General features: G+C 35.3%; 1 long non-coding RNA gene across 1 annotated transcript in view; it reads left to right on the top strand.

Annotated features, from left to right (window-relative positions):
• The window catches only part of LOC125691123 (uncharacterized), a 67,633-nt gene extending 43,340 nt beyond the window's left edge, over positions 1 to 24,293 (top strand). The window contains exons 2-4 of the long non-coding RNA XR_007375927.1: positions 12,530 to 12,652; positions 13,204 to 17,265; positions 17,970 to 24,293. This is a non-coding gene — a long non-coding RNA (uncharacterized LOC125691123). The remainder of the gene's footprint in view (positions 1 to 12,529; positions 12,653 to 13,203; positions 17,266 to 17,969) is intronic.
• Positions 24,294 to 24,812: the final 519 nt, after the last annotated feature.

The raw sequence follows: 24,812 nt of genomic DNA, 5'->3' as shown, positions 1-24,812 counted from the left end.
TCTGCTCAGCAAACAAATGTCATAGACGTGGACCCACAAACTCAGATTTGCGAAGACTGGCCATGATACATCACACACCAATATCAGCTATTTCAAGAAGGGAGGAAATAGGCTTCAACACCTAAACTTTCAGACACCTATTACTTCATTATTTGATGGGCTAATGGAGGTGAATTACAAATTGGCTACTGTTTAGCTAGTTTTCCTACCACAAGCATCCAAAAATCAAGTGGTGTTTTTTTTTGGGGGGGGGACGGGGACTTTGCTTCACTTGCTTCTCTTTTTTTTTCAAATGCTAAAGTTTCAAAGCAATGCAGGACTGTGGATAGTAGATCTGATATCAGGAAATGGATAACAAAATGATGTGCAAGTCAAAATTTGACTTTATTAAAAAAAAAAAAAGCAGTAGCTGAGATGCCAACTTACAGTAAAGTCTAAAAATGTGTAAAGAGTTAAAGAGTTGTCAGCTTTTTGAAATATTCCCAACTTTTTGAAATGTTGTGGTTTAACATTCTAATGTTTTGTAAATATTAGATTTTAGAAGCACATCTGTAGATGTCTGAAACATAACTACTTGTAGGTATTTTTCACAAAAAAAAAAAAAACTAAAACAATTTTGTAATTTCTTGTTTAAGTTACTATTTAAAGGAAACAACAACAAAACAAGAGCAAGAAAATACTATCTCAAAAGTTATGTTGCAGTATGGTATAATATGTTAACTTTTTTTTATAAGTAGTAAATACCTAAGTCTTTTTCTTTGTATTTCACAAGTTAAAGACAAAGTAAAGTATCCAAAACATTATTCCTGTTTCTATTAGTAGCCACTATTACTTCTTTAAAACCTCCACTATTATTGCCTCTAATTTTTCATTTTTGATCTTCCATATTAGCTAATATCAGCAGAACTTTACAAATATATAGACATAAATTGTTTATATTGCTGCAAATGAAAAATATGTTTCAGATTATGAAGCTAGTGAGAGAGAAGAGAGAAAGTGACAACCTAGAGACTTTCCAAATAACTTGTTACTGATATTTGTGTGGTAAGAAGCCTTCCACATGCATTTGTCTCTTTTTACAAAACCACATAATCAATGAATGTACAGATGTTATAATTAGGAAACATATCAGAGAATTTGGCCAAGCAGTTATTATACCAAAAGAGAATAGATAGAATACTTACCCACATCCTGGGCTTGCTATGAAACTACAAACAGAGAAGAGAATCTCTAGAAGATATTTGTCCCCCCGGTAGTCAGTTCTTAAACGGGTCTAGAAGAGGTGGAGCCAGGCTCCACCCCTTCTGGCAGCTCAGGTGAATTGCCTTCACCTGTGCTCCCGTGGCTGACTCGTTGCTTGCCTCAGGTGATCAATCAGAGGTTCAGGCTGTGATTCAGCAGTCCCCATACAAAAATAAACATCACAAAACATTTCACATTTCTGCTGTTGCAGTCTGAAAATTTGTCATTTCAAAATACACAAGGGATTGTTTAAAATCCCCAATATACTTGATCAATTTTTTAGTGTGGCTGATGGCAAAACCATTTTGTGGATTTTAATCAGAGCAAGAATTAAGGATTAAGAAAGTAACATACTAGATTCTCTTACTTTATGGCAAACTTCTGAAATAATCTTTTTGCTGGAAGCTTGATCTAACAAGTCACTGATGTACAATTTGATTTCCCATTTGTTTATACTACAGAGCCACAGAACTTGTTCAGGAATGAAAGAAAGTGCACACACTGCTGTGTACGGTAGGACAAGGGTTTTCATTTTTATTTTCGTTTTTTTTCATAATGACAGCACTCTTTTTGCATCCTGTACAAAACCTGTGCTTCAAGTTTTTCTAAAGAAACTGTTTATGGAAAATGCGCGTAAGCGTTCTTGTTTCTATAGAAGGAGAGACAGATTTCTTATTCAGAATGTCTTTCTGCTACTACAGAACCTTAGCTCAACAGCATACGAGCATCTTCAAATCCTCTCTGATCCATGCTCTTCTCATCTTAGCTTTATTTCTTCTATTATTCACAGATCTTATGTTGGAGCCTGCAATGCATAGGATCTTAAAAAAAGATATCCAATACTCTTTTTTAAAAAAAAATTGTTTAAATATAAATTTATAATTTTTAATTCATTTATTTATTTGTAAGCGTATGTATGCTTATAATGTAGCATATGGTATATTATAAACTCATTACTGTGGATTAACGTGGAATACAAATATACTGCTATTGTTTAGTTGACTCTTGGGAATTTCAGGCAGAGTGACATAAGTTGTTTTGCTTTAATGTTGAATACTGATGAATGAAATAAGTACATGCTTTACTGTGTATGATCTAATATCTGATACTGTGTTTGGTGTGTTTTGAGGATAAGTAGTTTTAAAAGGGGCATCTACTCAGTAGATATCTCTTTCCAAGGAGCTAGCTACTTTAAGTTAAACTAAGTAAATAAAGGCTGCCTGGATATATAAGAATGAATTGCAGACTGGTCATGTTTTTACTTAACAAACTGTATAAATTCTGATCCTGAACTGTGTGAAGTTCCTTTCATAGCTATCTGAAGGCCTCTGGCCTGCTTGAAGTTGCTTAGTACTCTGCATAATACAGTACTAAATTATTTTATTCTTGCAGTGGCTTTCTGAGTCTTTTATTCTTTTGCCTTATTTCTGCATAAAATATCTCCTCATAAATCCTGCAATAATGGCCTCCCCCTAAAAGTTTTTGCACTTTCTTCTATATTCTGCAAAATAGAATGTCAAAGGAATTCAGCCATGTTTGTGGCAAATTTGGTACACAGAAGACATCATTTTCTCATGTTTTGAAGTACCATCCAAACATATTTACTAGAAATAGAATAGCTCTGAAAAGCTTTTTTTCCAAGACTGTAGGGAGTTATCAAGTTCTATTGAGTTGTTATATTGAATTATCTAAAGTCTCACATTCAGATAAACTGCCTTTTAATAAAGTGTGTAAGGGAGAGAAGAGGTGACAGTTCTGACTGACTCACAGGGACTTTAAGTAGAGATACAATGTCTTACTGACATGAATGAGATACAGGTAATAAATGGAAAGTAATAACACTGAAAATGACTTCTGTGCTGAACATTTCATATGCATGGTGTGGCATATGGTTAGGCAGTTTGGTGAAAAGCAAAACAAATTTACTTTGGCATTCTGTCTCCATTGTTTATATCTTCCCAAAGCATAACATAGCCTCCTGCTCCTTTGCTGTATATAAGACAACACAGGCCTTGAAGCCGCTGTGTAAAAGGTGACTGACTGGCTGCTGCGCTGTAAACTACATAATTAACTGGAGTACTGCTGTCAAAATGAGTGCATAAGGGTTGAGTTTCTTCTCATTTGCATCTCCATTTTCTATCCAGCTGCAAATTCCCAGGGAAAATAATAATTGTTTAATTTTCTGCTGTTATTCTAAATCTGTTTGATATTAGCAAGCATGTTTAAAGGTAACCAGAAGTAATCGAGGAGGAACAGTTATCAAACTGAGCATAAGCCTTCAATCTTAACTACACTTGTACACAAATGCACCTGAACAAGACCACTTTCTATGAGAGGCATGGCACGTGGCAGCTACAAAATTTCTCTTCAGCAGTGGTTAAGCTATTACGAATTTTTTACAAGAACAAACAGATATTTTTTCAATAAATTTCTGTACATTGAATCTTGATATGATTAGCTTCTCCATAAGTTTCTGAATTATCGCAAGAAAAAATATGTATTTTCATGGAATCATAGAATCATTTGAGTCGTAAGGGACCTTAAAGACCATACAGTTCCAATCACTCTGACAAAGGCAGGACTGCCACTGCCACCCACCAGATCAGACTGCCCAGGGCTCCATCCAACTTGGTCTTGAATGCCTCCAGGGGTGGGGCACCACAGCTTTTCTGGACAGCCTGTGCCAGAGTTTAACCATCCTCTGTGTAAAAAAAAATTCCTCCAAATATCCAACGTAAATCTTCCCCCTTTTAATTTAAAACCATTACCCTTTGTCCTATTACTAACTGTCTAAGTAAAAAGTCAGTCTCCTTCCTGTGTATAAGCTCCCTAAAAGTACTGGAAGGCTGGAATGAAACCTCCCCAGAGCCTTCTCCTCTCCAGGTGGAACATGCCCAACTCCCTCAGACTTTCTCCGTAGAAGAGGTGCTTCAGTATCTGATCATTTTCATAGCCCTCCTCTGGATCTACTCCAGCAGCTCCACATCTTTCTTGGGCTAGGATCCCCAGGTCTGGAGACATTATTTCAGGTGGTGTCTCACAAGGGCAGAGTAGGGGGTTACAATTTCTTCCCTGAACTTGCTGGCTATTTTGCGGGCTATCATAGTAAAAACTGAGCAGGACTAAAAGTGGCCAGTATTTACAAGATTCATGCCTTTATTTAAAATATAAGCTGTTTCACTACTTCAAGGAAATGCTTAATTTCTTCTCTCATTTCAAATGCTTATGACGTTGCCAGACTTCAAGTGTTCACACTAAAAATTTCCATGCTGAGTGTTTGTCTCAGACTGAATTGTTTTTTTTAGTAGCTCATCATTCTGTGATTACAGCTCTGATGCAGGACAAAAAAAAAAAAAGTCTCAAGCCTGACAGAGAGGGGGAAAGCCAAAACCTCCTCTCCTCTCCTCTCCTCTCCTCTCCTCTCCTCTCCTCTCCTCTCCTCTCCTCTCCTCTCCTCTCCTCTCCTCTCCCCTTCTCTGACCTGAAATAAGAAAACTATCCAAGTAGTTCTAAAAAATATATATCTATATGCCTCATTTGGATGAAGAATATTTGCCAAGGAATGAGGAAGATATAAGGAAAGAAAACAAGCAATATGATTTGCTGAATATCACAAATAAAATACTGCATGTATTCTGGCCATATTTGTAGTAGATATTGGCTTTCCCTTTGGACTTTTTAAAACCAGTAATGAAGTGCATCATCTTAGGGAAATCAACAGTTAGGAACTTCATATTATTGAATGATAATGAAACCAACAAAGAGTATTACAGTATTTTAAACAGAAATTTCACTTAGGCTATATTCCTCTCATCTAGTCAAACAAGCAGTCTGTTGAAATTCACTTCTGAGTCAAAATCTAAAAAGAAGAGATGTATAGGGTGAATTTATCTATAGATTTATTTGTATGTTGCTGATATCATCAAATACTCTGATGCTGAGAAAGCTAAGAGCAGTCTCCTCATAGTAAAAGAGATCCTAGTGATAAAATAATTATGGAATCTGCCAAAATATTCCTTTGATTGTGCTTACATGCAGTGCAGGAACATTCTGAGCGTCTCTGTCAGTCACATGCTCAGTTTGTGTGAATCACCAATTTTATTGCAGTCAGAATAGAGAGTGCTAAGACCTCTATTATGTTAATAAACATGTTCATATTAATCTGTAGATGACACTGGATGATGACATTCAGTGAAATCCTTCTTTTCAGGGGTTGGAAAATGAGCCTCTCTTGGAGTATTCATGAAATAGGATAGTGGATATTCCTCTTTCATCATGTGCCTTTGAAACTAAATATCTGTTCAAACATTTTTCTGACAAGGACATATGAACATAGCCAGTCAAAATTTAGCTCAGAGCAGTAGAAAAGGGTCTTAGCAGCTTGCTTTTAAATGGAAATTATCATATATCCTCTGTGACTGTGATAAAGAAATTGGTTTTTTTTCCTGCATACATTCAACAGAAGACTGTAAAGAATTTATTATAATAACCATACAAGTCTAGTACTGTAACGTGACAGTACTTTAAAACCCATTTGTCAGAAAATTGCTTGATAAGTGTGTGTCATGCAAATCGAAAATACAAAACAAAAAGCCCTTTATATAATCCCCTCTGCATATGAAAGGAAAGCACGAGTTCTGTGAAAATGAGAAAACATACTGCTGTCATGTTTTATGGATCAAAACAGATGGAAAAGGTATGTAATCACTAAAGAGCATTTTTAAGCAGGCAAGTTAAGTCTTGGAGGACTGTGCAGTTAGCGTGTCATGCTCATATGGACTTCCACTCTGTGAGCTGCCCCCTTTATGGCAGGCAGCAGAGACAAGATGTGCTTTAGCATGATGTGCTGTAGCAAAAAAGAGCTAGGAAAGAGCCTCTGCTGTCACATGGACTGGTTGTGGAACCCCTCATAGGCTTCTCTGTTGGCATACTGTTTTTGGCCTGCAAGGTCCTCCTTGCGTCAGCCAGCATGGAGCCCAGGGCTATGGGTGTGGGGGCTTTGGAAGGAGGCCTGCAGCATGGAGACGTCAATATTGATGTTAGGGGCAGGGCTACTGAAATGGGAATGGCAGGGAAAATGAAGCATGGACAGAATGAAACAGGTTGCAGTTCAGCAATGGAATCTGTTCCAATGGACCTGTTGCAGCCTTGCTGCTGCCAGGCTTGGGTACATGCATAGCAAGGTGGTCCTTAGCTTCAGAGCTTGTAAAATCTTAGCCATCTTTATGTGTCTCCTCCAGTAAATGACTGTTTTATGTCAAATAAGTATGTTCCAGTGGCAGAACCTCTTTGTCTACAGCAGAATGGCCCAGGGAATGTTGTGCTCTGGAGGTATGCAGGTGTATGGTCCTTTGTAGGGTGGGATGTCTAAGGAGGTGGCTAGGGAGTGAAGTGTAGACAGATTGTTCATCCCATTTACTAGGGGTTTTCATCCAGGAGCAAGGAGAAGATTATGTTCAGTGTTAAAATGGCTTTTAATGGTCAAGAGCATAGCAGTGAAAGGGGTTGGGAAAAAAGTTGCAATTTGATGCTGCTATTTATCATCAATCAAATTCTTAATGCGAAACTGGTGGAAGGCTTACCAGTGTTAGTAGAAATACATGCATTAGCATAGTCATTGATTGCTTTAATAGACAAAAAAAGAGTTGTTCTATTAATGAATGTTTGATTATTTAAATATTTAATGATAATTGCATTCCATATTCTTATGGAATATATTTGAAAATTGATAAAGAAAAGAAATAATATTGGGGAGCTCAAAAAGCAAATGACAAGCAGTGAATTATAAAATAAGAACTAAGGGTATTAAGAAATTACATGGAAATTCAACTGTTGTGTTTAAATAAACATAAATCTCTCAATTCAAAAGCTGCATAATGTTTCCTAAGATGTATGATTCAGGACACTTACACTGCTTCTTTTCTCAAGATCCTTGTGGTCAGACTGAGTTGTCTATGATAATGTAGGCTGCTGTTTTTTTGCTAAGGATGCATCAGCTTCTAGAAAAAAGAGACCAGGGTGAAATAAAATTGAATTTTCTGTTGTCCACAACAGCACAGGAGCTGAATCAATATATCTGTGATTTGGCACCCATATTGTTTTACTTTATGTACCTGAAGGAAGGGTTGGACTAGATGATCTCCAGAGGTCTCTTCCAGCTCCTACAGTACTGGGATTCTGTGATTCTAAAGAAAAAAACTGAACTTCTATACAAATGATATATGCTTCTGAGAATCTGTATCCTCAAAACAACATGAATGATATTTGTGCAGAATTTTGATTTGGCTAATAAAGCTAGTTATGTTGCAGGAAAAATGTTACTGAGATTTTTTCCAGCTTTTTTTTATTAAACTAATACATAGCCAAATAACTTGACTTTTAATGTGAATTCGCAGCATTCTGAACATGTGTGGCATCATATGTCTTATATATGAATTTGAATTTTGTGTAGTCTAAAGCAATGCATGTGCTCTTTTCAGATGTCTATCTCTTATCTTACATGGAAAGCATTAAAAAGTTCTACTCTCATATGCCTGACTTACAGAGTTGGTTTTTATTGATTAATTCCTGATTAATAGCCAAGATACAGTGATTATGTTAACAAAAAAAAATCTGTGGAGATCAGCAGGTTGAGGGAGGTGATTCTGCCCATCTATTCTGTGCTGGTGAGGCCTCAACTGGAGTACTGAGTCCAGCTGTGGAGTCCTCATTGAAGGAGAGACATTGACTTGTTGGAGTCCAGAGAAGGGCCAAAATGATCCAAGGGATGAAACACCTCTCCTACAAGGACAGAGAGATCTGGGATTGTTCAGCCGGGTGAAGGCTCCAGGGAGACCTGAGAGTAGCCTTTCAGTGTCTAAAGGGGGGCTGTAAGAAGGAAGTGGATAGAGTCTTTATCAAGGTCTGTTGTAATAGGACAAGAGGAAATGGTTTCAAACTAAAAGATGGGAAATTTAGATTGAATGTAAGGAAGGCATTTTTTACAATAAGTGTGGTGGGACACTGCAATGGGTTGCCCAGAGAGGTTGTGGAAGACCTAAGCCTGGAGGCACTCAGAGTCAGGCTGGATGGGGTTCTGAGCAACCTGGTCTAGCTGTAGGTGTCCCTGTTCATTGCAGGGGAGTTGGGATAGATGAGCTTTAAGGTTCCCTTCCAACTCAAACAATTCTATGGCTCTATGAACTTTGATATAGAAAAAGAATTGGTTCTATCTCCAAATGAGCTTAGTGGTGTGGCAGCCGTTGGCTGGGCTGTACGGTCTGCCTAGTGACATTGGCAGGGAAATTTGCTGTGTAATGTGAGGAGAAACCATTATCTGTCTTACCAGTGGTGACTTTTGACCATTGCACAGGGAGAGTAGAGTACTGCCTGCTGCTTCCAGAAGATGAATCCTTCCCAAGGGCTGCTGTAGATTTTGTTAGCATGCGTGCATTTATTAGCAGAAAAGGGAATTCACTGGAGACAGTCCCACAAACTGCCATTCAGAAAAGGGCTTCTAGAAGAGTATTACTGGTTTGGACAGGTGGACTGTGTTAATTATGATTCTGGATTTGTGGAAAGGCTATAAAAATCATATTATGAAAATGTTACCTCTTCAGACAAGTACATCTGGTTGAAGAGATTCCGGGAAATAGTTGTAAGAAACTGTGTGATTATATTCAAGTAGATATTCCATTAAAGTTAAAATGTGAGCTGTGATCTACTACCTGAGGACTAACAGAAAATGAAAAAGTTGATGAAGGAGCTAATAGTTTGTTATGTAAAGAGAAGGTGAATACAGAAATTCCATTAAGCTTGCAGTCAATCAATACAACAATGGCAAAAGGGGAAGAACAAATACTGTGTGGGAAAAAATTGGAATTTTTTTTTTTAGGTATAAGTCAAGGGTGAATAAAAATATCTCCTGCTAGGAGATTATTACACGATGAATGTAACTATGACATTCAGGTTGTGAGGAGGTCATTTTAATCTGAAGATTAACCTAAATGTAAACCCAAGAATTTACGCTTACTGGCACACATAAGGATGTTATACTAAGGTACTAAGTTTAGTAGCCACTATCTGAGTTTTACACATTAGGTTCAGAATAGAAGAAAAGATTTTTTCTAAAAGTCTTACATTGTCACTGCAATGTCACAAATAGAGAAGAGCTGTCTAGATGGCATTTGCCTGTCCGTATTGATACTCATTTTTTTCCCCCACATTGCCAGGTCTGTTTAATGTCTTCAGTTTGTTTTAGTTGACAATCTCAGATATATTCTTACATTTACATACATACTATATTCTAACTCATAAAAATGTCTAAATTAACTCCTTTTTGTCATAAAACAGCGTAAAATCTTGTTCAAGCTACTTCAGCCGGGGAGTCACAAACCTTTGCAAAATCAAACTATGTTTAAAAGAAGAATATTTGAAATTTGTAAGGGAGAAACTCCTCTCTTTACTTCCTCTCAAAAGTACTTGGAACTGTTCAGAGCAATACCAATTGTCATTCGGATAAGAGAATGGGTTTGGCTTGCAGATATTGATGCGAAGAATGGAAGCTAGGAGATGGGCAGATTTCATCCTGTGGGTATCTGTGATGAATAAGGTTTCTGATATATTTAGTGATGTTATAAAAAAAAACAAAAACCTGAGAACAGTAACTGCCTGCAGCTGTCATTACCTGTAGTTTCACTGCACAATGCTTGAGCTAGGTTTTCTAGTGAAATTTAGCAAGAACATTACCTCTCAATTTCATAGATTCACCAAGGTTGAAAAAGACCTCCAAGAACATCCAGTCCAACCGTCCACCTACTAACAATATTTCCCTGCAAAATCATGTGCTTTAGTACAACATCTAAAAATTTCTTTAACACCTCCAGAGATAATGAGTCAGCCATCTCCTGGGCAGACTATTCCACTGTTTCTTTCAGAGAATACATTTTTTCTAATATCCTGAATTACCTAGAATTTCTTCTAGATAAACATTAGTTAGGTTGTATTTTGGAATACTTCTCTTTCTCTTTCTAAGAAAAAGTGTAAAATCTTTACAGTATTTGATGGTGATGCCTTTTGAAATGATTATAGAAATGAACAAAAAACATGGGAACTTGCATATTGTCCAAGGAATTCAGTGGATTGTTGAGAAAACTAAAGTTTAATGCACTAAACTTTTTGTTACAGTATATTTATGTTCTCAGTGAATTCTTACCTGTTTCTGAAAGTTTGTTAGTGTTAAGAACCATAGCATTAATATATCTGTTTCTTCCAACCCTAACTGTATTTTTTCCACTTACTATTTACTTAAAAATTACTCTGTTGCTTGTAGGTATGTAACATTTACATGCAATTTGCATGCTCGTTTCTTTTTTTCTGTGTAAGAATTTTTCTCCCTGATAAGTTTTACTTTAGAGCTCTGATAACTAAAAGCTTCCGTTTGTCGTATTCCTTCTCTCCTACTCACCATGATGACAAAGACTAGAAACTCTCTCTCACTAGAGAGAGTTCTTATAGAGAACTATATGAGTGAAATTTTCTGACTGAGAGTACAGTTCATGCTCCTACAAGAGCTGTTCTTATGAGGCAAGTTCATAAATAACTTTTATTACAAATTCAGCTTTCAGTGTCACACATCCTTCAGATCCTGCACACCATGTCAGTTCTAATGAGTTAGAAATAAGTTCACTCTGCATTGGAAATGCTTGATGTTTAGAGGCTCAGACTGGCTCTCCTCTTGTTGTTTGTTTTATTATAATAAATTTTAATGCCAAAGCTTTACAACAGAGAAGTAAGTAGACAAATCTTACTGTTGCAAAGGAATTACTGGGGAATGTAATACTTTGGCATATTACTGTTAAATTTCAATGTTGGCATGCACAGCATGTGGTGCCAGGAGGAATGGGAGTTGAAATATCTATATGCAAATCCTACTATATCTTTTCAGTATGGAATTTACCTTCTTGCTGAATATATCAGAAGCATATTTAAGTCTTTTTTTTTTCTTTTAGAATAACAAAACAACAACAACAAAATCCAACAAAATCCTACTTGCTGTAAAATATAATGTTATGTAATATGGATGGCATTATTATAGATGGAGTTACTGTTTTTCTCATTTGTCTAGGATAAAGAAGATGAACTTTAAAAAAAATCAGAAGAAACAGGCTGTGTACTGTCTTCCTCTTTCCACTTATCTGCTCAGATATTTACATAAGCATAAAGAGTATAATTTTTCTAGTGCTTGGGATTCAGAAAATCAAGAACTTTGTTCTATTCTTGGCTTACTTGAATCGTAACCTCAAACACATGCAAGATAGAGAGAAATAATTTTGTCTTTTACTTCAACATTTCCTATTGCATATAGTCATTTACCTGTTACCACTTACCATTATACACTGAAGCTCTGAGCTTCACTGTGAATGGCACTACTGCTGTAAAAGAAGTGACTTTTCCTTGGAGTCTGCTTGTGTGAAGGTACTGCATAAAGCTGCGTCACTAATTATTTACAGCTTGGTAAGCTCATTATTTGCAATCTTGATACAGTTCAAAGTCTTAAGTAACAGAAATAAATAAGGCTTACATATGCGAACCCAGTTAAAACTCGCACTTCTCAGCTGTAATTGTATAGATACTGTCTTCCTGCTTCTTCATAGGCCTCTAAGCTTTCCTTGGTAGATCTTCAGATCTTTATAAAAAACTGATTAGGTGATGTCTTCCTCTTCTGTTTGGAATGAAAGTGCTGGAAAGATGGGGACTGTGACAACTCTCAGTCCATATCAGTTAGTGAGTTTGCTTTACAAATTCTCCAGTTTTTGAAAATCTTTTAAAAATCCTTTTGAAATAATATTTCAGAGGGACAGTGTAAAGACTAAGATTGCTTAGCCAAACACTCTGTTTGCTGAGAAGTTCTTAAAAAGCACATTTGTCTAAAAGTATGGAATAGTTTAATTGAAAGAAGTCAGTGATATGATTGGTCTCCTCAGTTGCGTTCATAAGAAAACATGGAAAATGTCTGTTTTATGTAGAAATGTTTAGAATTCCTCAACTCTGACCAACTCATTTATATTGATACATTTTAGCTTGAAAACTTTGCACATTATAAATTACGTAGTTAATCCTTTTAATTTGATAGCTCATACTTTTAGTTTTATAGTATGTACTCTGCATGGTTAATGAAGGATTGTTAGTAGCAGAAAAGCCACAGATCAGTAAAGGCAATGTTGTCTCAAATAACAGATAAAAATGATCTCTTTACATTAAATGAGTTTCTCAATTCATTTTGTTCTATCATCTCTTTCCTTCACAGAAAGTGATTCTGAAAAATTGCTTCCTTATTAGTTTCTTAAGCCAACACTGGATCTTTAGTGCTATGCATTGAACAAAATATCTGCTCTCTAGGGACTTTGACATCCTTGCATATAATGCAATGGTGAGTTTCTGTTTTTGTTTGGTTTGTTTTTTTTTTTTGTTTTTTTTTTTCCCAAGAGAAATCCAAACAAGTGAACAAATAAAATTTATATAATTAGCCTGCAGATATACAACCTGTAAAGTTTGGAATGGTCAAATAGCTTCATACAAAAGTTTGTTTTCATTTTTTATTCTTTCATTTAGAAGTATTTATATAGCCTTCGTAGAGGCAACAGAAGAATAATTAACCCTTCTGAACTAAGTTACGAAGTAAAAAGAAAAATATATATGTATTATTAAAGTTCATATTTCCCACTGTATTTTACACATTATCTAAATCCATTTCACTTTATAGTTATACTATGCATATTCTCTCCTTGTAAATTTATTTAAACTCCAGGTTTATATCATGCTATAAATATAAATAGAATAAAGAAGGGGGTGATGCTTGCATTTTGCACACAGAAGTCTGGTGCCAGAGAACTATCTTAATAGAATACAGACATGAAATATTTACTGTCAATATTAATGCCCTTTAATTATGTACTTTTTCTCAATATGTTAATGTTCCAGTGCTATGAAGAGAGGACATCCAGACCAACATCATGATCTCAGGGAGTAAGGACACTTGATCTGGCTGGATGACAAATCTTGGCTGCTGATCATGCCTTTATGCACAATGCATTGGGCTCAACAGTCTGCTCACCGTGGATGTGTTCTCAAAGGGCTACTTTCAATAATTACTTCTTTCTTATCTAGATGATAGGCATAAGTAACACATAATTATCCATTACTATCACTAAACATTCTATGAACATATAAAATCATTAACATTTCATCTATTTGTCACTTTTTAAAATTTCTTTTTGCCACATAAACTATGAGACCAGGGTAGATATAGCTCAGAGCTCTTGTTCCTCAAAAGAGTTATCCGGAAGATTTGGGTGATCTGAAAGCATATGTAACAACATGATTGTCTTCCTTTTAGAAAAATGAGCTAAATGCTAAATAATACTAAATAAACTGGAAAATCAAGAAACTAATGATGTTATTTTATTTTATTTTTTTCTGTGGAGGTAGCATAGTAAAGTCTGAGTTAATCGAAAACATTTATTTTTAGCATTGCACAAGCACCTATCAGTGTATCAAAATAAATAAATAATTCGATTTTCTGTATTACTTGAGCTGAAATTTTAATTCTCTCCAAAAGTTCTTAATTGGCAAGTTTTTTTTCTGATCTGGAATGACTACGTAGCAGTCTTTTTTCCTTGTTTAGTTTAACCAAATTAATGCCATATTAGTATCCAAATAAAATAATGTCTATCAGATACATAACTTTCACTTTACCAAAGGATCTGTTTTGTTTTTTACTCATCTTTTTCATACCAGCAATTTACATCTATGCAGTCCAGGAATGCCCTAAGCAAACCTGCCCCATCCTTAAACTGCAGATACCATGTCAAAGCTTTGGACATCGAGACCTGAATCTCATCTTTCAGATGCAAGCCAACATATAAACTAGTATCAAGCATCACTTTCCAGTCTGTAAATAACAAGAATATCTGTAAGGAAAGAACTCCTATAAAGGAAAGACACTTTGATTCCTTGCCTTTATCGCCTGAGTCTTTTCAGATGAAGCTAGTATAGAGGAACAATAGGAAAAAATCATGTTTCATAGGAGAACCCAGTGAATTCAAATTCAAATATCTCAAGTAAAAAGAATTCAGACTTTAAGATAATCCATCTTTTTTTTTCTTTCCCCTGCGGTGAGAGGAAAATTGAAGATTAAAATTAGCTTGGGTTATAAAATTATGTAAGGTATGTGCAAGTTTGTTGGACTTTGATCCACAGTGAATATATCTGATATAGATCTTTTGCTTTGGTTAATGGAAGGAAGACGACAGCTTAAGTCTGTCCATGATCAAAAGTCCTGCACAAGAAAGATAATACCAGGGAATATTATTCCTCAATACCACCTCAATCAGATTGCCAAAACTTCTGTTTGAAAGAAGAAATTACAAAACCAAATATATCAGCCAAATTTGACCACGTATTTTAAGCCCCAAAGAAACGATATGAGCATCCATATGATGATCAACAATTTCAAAAATAACTGAGTCAAATTCTTTATCTTGGTGCAATCATAGATGCTTGCATGATGTTAAAAATAAAGGCTGTTTTGCACTAACTCAGTCTTTTCTATGCTAACTCCACAGGAAAAAAAAAAAAAAATCATTAGATTCTTGACTTGCCAGATTATTTAGTAACCTTTCCAGTAAATTTATTCAATCCTCTAGCAGAAACAATAGTTCAAATTCAGTTCTATTACTTCTAAATGAGAAGCCTGTGTTCCCACAAAACTGGTGCATTTCTAATTGCACTTCTATGCTTAAGTTTGGCTTTCATCATAGCAAATTACTTTTGCCATTGCTGCTACAAATATCAGAGCAGAAAGCCCTAGTTAAAAGGGCAAAATGAAGAATCTCATTGGAGCAATGTCTAGACAAGTTTGATAACATAAATACTTGAATGTGTCATGATTTAAAGCATTGTAAAATACAATGATGCTATTTATCATTCCTTTTCAGACTGAGAAATCCTATTTAATGAAATATAGATCCTATTGTACTGGACTTCACTGTTTTTGATTCTAACTTCTATTGCCATGTTTTATTTTGCATCTTGGCTTTTGAAAATGTTCTTTATAGGTACTACATTTATTACTGGGAGCATTTACAGAAAATTATAAAGCTTTTTAATAAATGAACTGTATTTAAAAGTGGTGAAGTATGAGAACTTTCAAAATGATTTTCAGGAAAACAATCTAGATAAAAGGAACAGAAAACACTCCTTTGCGTTCAGGTGTCACTGAATAACATAAAATTACATTGGTATGCTCATGACTTGTTGGTATTTCTTAATTAAATACAATGATGTTAGCTGCCTCAGAACAACAGAATAAAACCCTAAGAATAAAAATTTATTGCAGTGGAGTATTACAAAGCTTAGTAAGTGTCATTGTTGATTATTTCTGTCATCAGGACAGAGAATTTTGGAGACAATGGAGGAGGTTACACTTGTTTTCTCAGTTTAAGAACTGGATTAATGTGCTAAAGGTGCTCTTGTGTTTAGAATTTCACATGCTGTGTATCAAAATGAAGTCAAAGCATTTTGAATATTTTAGTGTATATGACTGTTAGAACAAATGCTTGCTGTGATACACTAAGCCAAAAAAAAAAAAAAAAAATCAGAGACAGAAAGATACATTTTCTTCTGAGTTACCTTACAAAGGGGATCACAACTGCTAATAAAGGCAAATCGCAGTATTCAATAGCCTGCTGCCTTCCTAAAGCACTAAACCTTTAAGTAGCATAAGTCAACCTTTACGACTCCTATAAAGTAATCTTGTAGGTTACTATTATTAGTGCTCAAGGCAGAAGAATCTATAACACAAGAACATGCTGTAAATTTTGAAAAAATAGATGGGCTGGAATAGTTTTTTGTTGTTTCCTGAACTGTGACGCTTAAATTTCTTGCTCAATACAATGCTCATTTAGCAAATCATTTAATATCATAACAAAATAACATTATAGTCTGATAATTTTGAAATTTATTATTTAATGCTGAAAGATTAATGTGATCCACTTTACTTGGGTTTAACGATTCAGACAAAAATTCTATTTCCTAGGCTTCAATTCTTGCCCCTATAAGCATATTTTGATTCTCTAAAGGCAGTTTTATGATGTATTTAAATCTTTTCACTCAAAAGTATTTTTTAAAAAAGCAAGTAGTAATAAAAATCCTCTACAAAGAAATATAATGTGGGAAGATTATTGGCAGTTTTTAAAGTATCAAGTATATGAATAATTCGTACATATTACACATTTTCTGACAGGAACAGAGTTTATTTTGCATTTCTTCCCCTGTTTAAATGGAAGCTTCACATGACACTATTCATAATAGTATAAATATTTATCTTTGAATTCTATTTAAGTGCCTATATTTATGTATATATATATACATACGCACATATATTTTAAAACTCATTTTCTGTGTTGCCTCTAGAGAACTAATCTTCAGTGGTTTATCCAAATTCAACTTTTGACAGTAGCAACTTGAACACTTTTTCTGCTCTTTCCAAGGCTGCCAAACAGCATCTTTGCTTTACCCTAAATCCTGCCCTCCTTCTAATGAACATCACTTATAAAATAAATTTACTTAAGAACAGCATCCCCTGATTGCACTAGAGGTAATATAAACACATCAGTTACTGCTTGCTTTTTTTTTCTAGGACAGTGGAAAAGGATGAAATTTCCCATAGGGGAATTAAAAGAAATGATACCTATCTGGAGGCTTGACACTATCTAGCAAGACTCTCATTGATAATGAACAATAATCTGCAATGCATTTCTAAAGCTTCAACGAATACTTGCATGAGTGAAATTCTGTTCCTTACAGGAACTTTGCAAGTACATTGATTGTTTAAACGTACCACTGGGAAAATAATCTGTTTCACTAGAGTATTCTGCTTTTTTAAAAAAATCATGTTTTTTTTTTTTTTAGTGATACTTCACCAGGAAATGGAGAGTCTGCTCTGGAGCTTTGTTACAGAGGTTGCTTAGGAAAAGCTGGCAGGTAACCTACTTTTTCATTCCCAGAAAACACTTGAAAAAAAAGACAAGCATTTTCATCAGTGCTAATTAGTACTAGCTCCAACACCTTGATTTGTTTTTCCATAGTAACTGTGAACGAAAACTAAAACCTCCTGAAAAAACAAGCAACTGATTTTAATGCTCACGGTACTCTTTTTGCTGCTTGCAAAGACTCAAGAAAATGATGAAGCTGCTCACAGTGAAAGAGAAGTCCTTGTTTAAATCAGAGTATGTCAGTGTGGTCCCTTTATGAATTTATTAAATACTTGCAATTGAATTTCTGCACTATTTCCCTGATTGAAGGAGAACTAGAGGGTGTGTTTGTGGCTGATTGCAATTCTTGATTGATAGAGACAACGACAGATTGCTATTAATATCAACTCATGTCTTTTTAAGGAAATATCCCTGACAGATACTGACTGTTCCTATCAAGAGAATGTCTTGTTTATTGTAAGATTGATTGTGTTAAAACTTGCTCTTTGAAAAATATGATGTAATTTGTATACTTGCATTATCTTCTTATATCCTCTTCCAAAAACTATACAGTGTTTTCTTTAATATGAGGGCAGCTGTGAAAGTAAGACCTCCTATTTAATTATGTTGGTCCACAACATCAGAGACAAATGTTGGTGGTATGGCATAGTAGTTGAACCATTCCAACACCCATTCCCCTGCATTTTGTGACAGGTGGCAGCACAAGGACAGTCTGGTCAAATGGCATATGACTTGGAAACGTGGATGAAGCAAAGGGGTAGAACTGAATTCCTCCATGCAGAAAAAATGGAACCCGGTGACATTCACTGATGCTTACTGAACATTTATGGAGATCAAACAGTGGATGAGACGACAGTGCAATGACACTTGGGTGCATTTCAGCAGTAGTGACAGGGATGGTATGTCACTTCTGCTAGTTCAGATTTTTATGAACGTAACATGCAGGCTCTTGTTCAATACTGGTGAAAATGCATTGCTAATGGTTGTGGCTTTGTTGAAAAATAGTGTTTTGTAGCTGAGAATTTGCTTTATCAAATAGCATTATTGTGTTCTATGTATCTGCTGTAAATAGGAATAAATAGGAGGCATTACTTTCAGAGCAACCTATGTGCAATAGAGCAGACAATTTGAGAGGTGACAGAAAAGGCTGGCAGGAGGGATGCATGTTTTGACTACAATGTAACTACGCTTTAAACAAAGGCACAATGGTTAGATGTAGATGTATCCTAGCCTGTGCTGTTTAAAACACAGCAAGAATATTGACTTGTACTATAGACTCACACGTTTTTCTGTCTAGAAGATTCTGATTATTTAATACATGCTACATAAGAAGGGGGAGGAAACAAAGTATTTTATGAGATGTAAATGTGAAGCCTGTATATGTTGCTTACATGTGATTATGTGCATTTAAAATACTCAGAGAAATCAGGAGTTTTTGTCCTCCTTCAGCTCTCCATCTCAACTCCAGAAAGAAAACCAACAATGAGATAATTCATAGATAGGAGATTATTCAGTCAACATTAGCAAGTCATGTTAAGTTCATTTGTCTGCGTTTTTGAGCAACTGGAGTTCACATCTCAATTTTTTTTCTACAGCTACTAAGCTAAAAACTGATATACAACTGAGATGTTTATGTATTTTACTCCCAAATTAATTTCTAGCTACAGTAAAAATGACGAAAATCTCAATAAAACTTCAGAAATGTGGGCGACCACACAGATTTGAAGAAAGACTCTGAGTTTTCAGCCCCTTATTTCAGGCCTGTATTTACTCTGAGTGGAGAAGAGGAGGAACAGGCCAGGCAGTTCTCTGGATCCAGGTGCCCAGTGTGTGCTCAGGCCATCCAACATGTTCAGCTTTACCTCAGGACTGGAGATATTCTCATCTCTCATCAATGGAGAGTGTATGAAGTGAGCTGGACACCTGTATAGTTCAGTTGCATGTTGATCTCATGCATGTTGCAATTAGAATTTTTGGTAGTGTCACAGTGAAGGCAGATGAGGAGGAGAGTTCTTACCCTTCCAAAGCAGTTTCAGTAGGATTGTGTATTTTCTAAACCAGTAAAGGACAGATAGATATTGATAAAAATATTGCATTCTTATTGCACACAAAAAAGCTTACAGTTTGTGGAGTAAATGTTGAGAAAGATTAAGAAAAATCTCATGAATCCCTAAAAATGAGAAAGGCTTTATGTGACAAATCATAACAGAAAGAGGCAGAACCACTGCCAAATATCACAGGAAAATAGCCTCATTTGAATATATCAGTTTGTATTTGTGAATATGGGATGTACATGTTCTTATGAGAAATATAGATAAGAGGTGACAAAATGTCCAGAACAAGATCAGGCCATCTGGACCCTGGTGTGTTTAGTGTCAGCATTTAATTCTGTGAGTGGCTTACTGGCTCAGATTGGAGGACCTATTTAAAGAGTGCTGGACATCCAGTGAAAGAGCATTCATTTTTGTTTTGCTTGCAGTTATAAAAGCTCAAGGGAGACACATTTCTCTGCAGTATCTTCCAGGAAAAGTTTTGCTAGAGCAAAAAACCAAAGAGTGTATAAATCAGATGTGTTTCTTCCTCATGCTTTTCTTTCCCACTGGCTCAAGTGATGTTGAGAGGAATAGCTTTGTAGCTTTTTTAGTTTCGGGTGCCTGGAGTGCTTCTCAGAAGTTTTAGAACAACATAAATTAATTAAATAATAATAATAATAATAATAATAATAATAATAATAATAATAATAATAATGGTTTGTTAGGAAACCATTTAAGAACTAGACGTCTAGTTCTCAAGTGACTACTTGAATGTTAGTCCATAGCTGCCTACAAAGATCTCCCTAAAAACAGTCAGTATATTCTGACAGAAACTTCCAAATTCTGTCTAAACTTCAGAAAGTTTCATGTGATATGCAAATGGGTTGTAGGAGTAATTAACCTTGGTTATAGTTTATAAACTATAATTTATAGTTTAGACTCCATGGGATTGAGGGGAAGTGGGAAAAGAAGATAATAACTAGTAGTGTGTAATGGATATTCAAATCATTTGTATTACTTGGTTAATAATCAAAGAGACATAAGTTAAAAATATGCATTAATTTGTTAATTCTAAATGGAAAGATTGATCTAGTAGGCAAAAAATAATGTTATGCTTTCTGCAGAATCTCAAAAAATAATCCATGGTTCTTTGACTAATTATCCATTTGGGAACATTACCCTGGATTTTTATTGTTGTAGATAATTAGTTGTCTTTTATCTCTTGCACATGGATAGCACATGCTTTTACCAATGTTAAATGATCCCTAGAGAATGCTAAATACCTAAATTATTAGTTCCTGTAAAAAAAAAACAAAAACAAAAACAAAACATAGTCAACATTTTTATTCAAGTATTGTGCTGCTGGTCTGGGATTTTTTTAAGGATGAGATATGACACTGCTTTTAATTGTGCAGTATATGTATACCATGAATACAAACTAATAAAATACATGTGGCACATTTTCTTTAAGATTTTATAGATTTGTAATTATTATCTCGAGGTCCATGAGACTCGGAGATCAGACAAAAAGTACTTTTTATGTTCGTTTTTGCTTTTTATTTTCTTTTTAATTGTTGAAGTATTCTTTTATGGTAAAGATAGGTTTGAGTGTTAGTTCAATTTCCAAGATTGCTGTGAGGTTCTTGTCAGACTTTGTGTGATGCATAGCTTATATTTTCCTAGATTCAATCCTGAAAAAGAAGAGACAGAAGACAGCATTTTTCTAATTTCCTGCAGCCGTTTGAAGCTGTATTTCGCTTATGTTATATATCTGGAGAATTTTGGTTTTGAAGACCTATTGCGATATTGTTGACCAAACCTGTGGAGAAATTGAAGTGCAAGCATGAAAAGACAAATGGCAGGCAAAGGAAATTATAAATAATAGGAGTAGTAAAAGAAATAACAAAGAAAATAAAGATGAAAGAAAATTAATTAAAAATGAAAGAAAGAAAAAAAAAGACAAAAAATAGCATTTTATTCATTATTTGTCATTTTAATTTATTCATATTAATTGCTATTTCCTGAGTACACATGAGAGTTGACCTAAAGGTGTTAGCAGTTTTGAAGTAACAGCGAGATTTTTTTCAGGCTGGCTACGGTATTGGAAGGAAAGCCATTCCTGTTTCAGTTTTGCACTACGACTGCAGTGCTTTGTTGCTATTACTGCTTTCATGTTCTCTGCCCTGCTGGAGCCCTTGATCAGCACCTTGTGTTGGATCTTTACCTTGATCATGAGATCACTGCAGCATACTTGGAGAAGAGTAAAAACAGCATGAAGGCTGATTTATTTATTTCTTTATTATGTTGTTTGTTTCGTTTTGCTTCTCTCTTCCTGTAATTTCTTGATGCAGAACTCTTACTTTGCCTGGGATTACATTTGTAAATTCACGTTTAATGTGCCTCATGTAATCAGTACTTGAAGCTCCTCCGCAGTACATTTTGAGATTTTGAGTTAACAAAAATCATTAAGAAACATTGACAGATATTTTAGTAATATTGAAGCTGAGCATCAATATCAATGATGCCAATATTCCTTCTCATTCAGGTATGCATGCATAGATTGTGGTATCTCAGTGACAAGAAGAACAAAGTATCCATTTCTTCAGTATGTAGTTATTTGCAGCTTCCTGGAATTGGAGTTTACAGTGCTTTCTGCTTACAAAAGGCATTTCAGAAGTCATGCACAAAGACCAATTCCATTCACTGTGATTTGCATTATGTGTTTCTTTGAGCTCCAGAAAAGAGTTGAAATAGTAGTGAAATGAAATCTGGATAGAGTTATTGAGGATCGTATTTGTTTCATGGAATGTGGCAATCAGGTGTTAATATGTGGTATTTTTCCTTGTATCTGTACCTTAGCTATTACATCAGAGAGTATAAAAGAGCATGTGTTATCAGTTGTTCCAAAGGGAGGTATCCTGTGGAATACCATCTGAATGCATTCTCAGTAGATAGGCAAAAAAAAAAAAAAAAGTCTGCTAATCTGTATGTTGTGCATTCAGATTAACTTCTCATTGTACCAGTAACTGAATTCAATATAAAAACATCTAAACTGTTAATGGCATAATTATTAGAGAAAAAAGTCAAATAACTTTTCATGTAAATCCAAATTATCTTAAAGACATACACACACATGCAAAATACTGAAAAATGACTTTATTCTATAAAGGAAACTCTTCATAATTCAAATAGAAATATGCAATTTTTTGGGTTGGAAGAGACCCAAAGAGGTCATCTAGTAGGCACCCCTCTATCACAGACAGAACATTGATCAGGCTGCCCAAAGCAACACAATTTTGCCCTGAGCACTTCCAGAGGTCAAGCATCCACAGTTTCTCTGGACAATTTGTTTGAGTTCCTCTCCACCTCCCCCAGAACAACAATATCACAGTGTTTCTTCTCACATTATGGCAAAGAACAAGAACAGAAAAATCAAATACAGAGATCTTAGAAAAGGAAAGAATAACCTTTTCTTCTAAGACTGAAGTAAGCAGGTAAAATCCATTTTTTAAAAATTTATTTATTTTTGAAACCAAATACAGGCAAAATTGTGCTTTACAATCTTGCTTCTACCATATGTTTTTAATAAATAATATCAGCTCATTTTAATTCCCCCTGCTACTTACTGGGAAGCATTTTGTCATAATAAGTTTTGTTTAAATCATGCATTATATGGCAGTCCTGATGCTTATCTTTCTCTCTGATGGCTTCTCTTTTGTTTCCTCCCTGTTTCCTCCATGTCATCTGTCTCTCCTGCTTCAAGTGTGAATTAATTTCTGTTGACATCTGGGGTTTGAAGTCTGAAGAAAAGAAAGTGGTGTGCAGAAATCTGTGAGAGGTGACAGACGTGACATTGTATTTCTTCCTGTGTCTTCTGTGACTTTTGTCGAGATTCTGTTTGATATAGCCTGTGTTCACTGGGAAATGTGTCAGAGTACTGAGCTCACCAGGAGCCTCTCACAGACCTTTTGACATGAGGGTCCTGATCAGCTCCCCAGCTGGCTCACCATGCTGATGCTAAGCAGGGGGATGAAAATCATCAGAATGGATTTCTTTTTTATTCTGAGAACCAGGATGTCTTCTCAGGGAAGTATGGATCTTTCCTTCCAATACTTGGTATACATTCATTTATCTTGGAAAGGTAATTGCTCCTCAGTGTTTCACATCTCAAAGCAATCATTTGCTACTAGCACTTGATAATGATTTGTTGAAAAAAAAATGTTAAAAGCATTCCATCTTTGCATTGTCCTTGTGAGCTGGATGACATATTGATCAGAAAGGATCACTTGAATTTCAGGGGTTAGATTCAGGATCACCTTGGGTTAAGCTGAGTTGGGTATCTGCAGACTCTTGAAATAGTTATTGAACTGCAACTGACAGCCAGAAAATTTAATTCAAACAAACACAATTTTCTTGTTGGTGTGAAATGGTGATTTATATTTGGTCAGGCTATTTCTGGCATAGGATTCAAAATTTCCAGATAAGATACAAGGCAAATGGCTACAGAATCATGAATTAACAAGTACAGTGAGTATAGCTCCATAGATGAGTTGGGATAAATAAATCTAAAGTTAAGGGTTGGCAATATACTATTGCTGAGATTTCCTTGTTTATCTTTTTTGGAGAGGAGTGCAGAAGGGAGGGGGAGTTGGCAGAGGGGGTGGAGTTGGTCAATATCTGTAGTGTCCTATCTTTTAGCTTTCTTGGACGAGAAACAGACTTTTCTTCTTAGTCAAACTGTAAAGATTGCAAATTTACCAAATCACTTCTCTAGGGAGCAAAAAAATATTGTTTCTATATTGCTAATATGATAGAAAATAGCAGCATGTTCTTCAGAGCCCATAGTCTGTCTCATCCTTAGTACTTAAGTTCTAACACGCAAACATTATTCTATGTTAGTTGTTTCCTTAAAAACTAGGTATCTCCAAAGTCTCTTTTTCTCGAAGACTATTTTAAAAGTTTTCTGTTTTTCTATATCTTCCATATTCAGCCAACATTTCTGATGTTATTTAACAAATGCATAATAAATAATGTCAGATAAAAGACAACCAACCTCATTATTCTTCTGTTCTGTTAATATCTGAACCAGCCTTTTTGTACGTGGGTTACTTGAGACATCAAGCGCTCTTGCTCTTAGGCTGTCTACTTGCTATGGACTTTGTTCTTCAGCTCAGCTGACTCCACTGGTTGTGATTTTTTCTTGTTGAAAGAGTTAGTAAGGCAAAAATTTTCATGCTAATCATATCCATCCCTTTCACATAGTGTGGTATATCCTCACTGTGAATGAAGGACTGTATATCGGTGAAGTTATCCAACTCAGTGGCTGGGAAGATTTTTATATTTGTTTATTGGAGTAACTAGAATTATAGAATCATTAAGGTTAAAAAAGACTTCCAAGATCATCTAGTCCATCAACTCATCACCACCATGGCCACTAACCGTGTCTCCCAGTGATGCATCTATAAAACCTCTTGACCACCTCCAGGGATGATTACTCCACCAC

Source organism: Lagopus muta, chromosome 3 (assembly GCF_023343835.1).
Source record: "Lagopus muta isolate bLagMut1 chromosome 3, bLagMut1 primary, whole genome shotgun sequence".
NCBI lineage: Eukaryota > Metazoa > Chordata > Aves > Galliformes > Phasianidae > Lagopus > Lagopus muta.
Note: the sequence above shows the minus strand (reverse complement) of the source record. Positions and strands in the feature narration are given on the sequence as shown.